Source organism: Sander lucioperca, chromosome 7, assembly GCF_008315115.2.
Source record: "Sander lucioperca isolate FBNREF2018 chromosome 7, SLUC_FBN_1.2, whole genome shotgun sequence".
Lineage (NCBI taxonomy): Eukaryota > Metazoa > Chordata > Actinopteri > Perciformes > Percidae > Sander > Sander lucioperca.
In genome coordinates this window covers 1,725,251-1,726,056 of record NC_050179.1, presented here as the reverse complement: position 1 = coordinate 1,726,056, position 806 = coordinate 1,725,251, and positions in this window count along the sequence as shown.

Sequence of the window (806 nt, the reverse complement as noted above, 5' to 3'; positions counted from 1 at the left end):
CATGGATTAGAGATATTCAAATCATGAGCCTCATGTTCAAACAAGTGCCTCTATCAGAGGAGAAAGTTGCCAAGCAGAGCTTTGTCATGTAAGCTGTATGAATTTACTTCAGCATAATGAGAAAGCGGCTGTGGCGCTACATTTAATACAGTTTCATCCACTCACCCTGCCTCTCTCTCTAATTTCCTCTCAGTTATGATGATAATCATTTCAGATACCCCTCCAGCCGCCATACAGGCTGCAGTTTAAAAAAGAAAAAGAAAAATATGGTGTCACCTGAACATACACAGGCCCCAATCTTTCATCCGGAACTGTGTCACGCCGGCGCACACATGGTCCCAGTTACAAAACGCTTCAGACAAACGCCCCAACTCTTTTTGGGGTGTTTCTAACAAGGACAGCAGCAGCAGCAGCAGCAGTAAATGATGTGTATATTCAAAGCTGAATATTTCATGTTGATTGATCGAACTGACTGCCACCCACCTGCTCCTCCTCCTGTCCCACCGGAGCTGGCATGAGGAGAATTCAGTAATTGAGGAGAGCAGAGCATGGTCTCTCTTTGCTCACATATGACAGATGGGGCATCATCGCTTCAAAGGAGAGCATTTGGAAACAGGAGGAAGGAGGGGGGCAGAGGGTGAGGATGGCTTTGAAAGTAGTGGTGCTACTTTGTGCAGGTGACAGTAAAAAAAATGAAGAAGAAAAAAGGTTACATTATCTAAAGCATGGCTACTTCAAGAAAAAAAATGTTACAACTGTAAAAGGTGCTGCTTTAAAAACCTGTGAATTGTGAAATTAATTTTTAG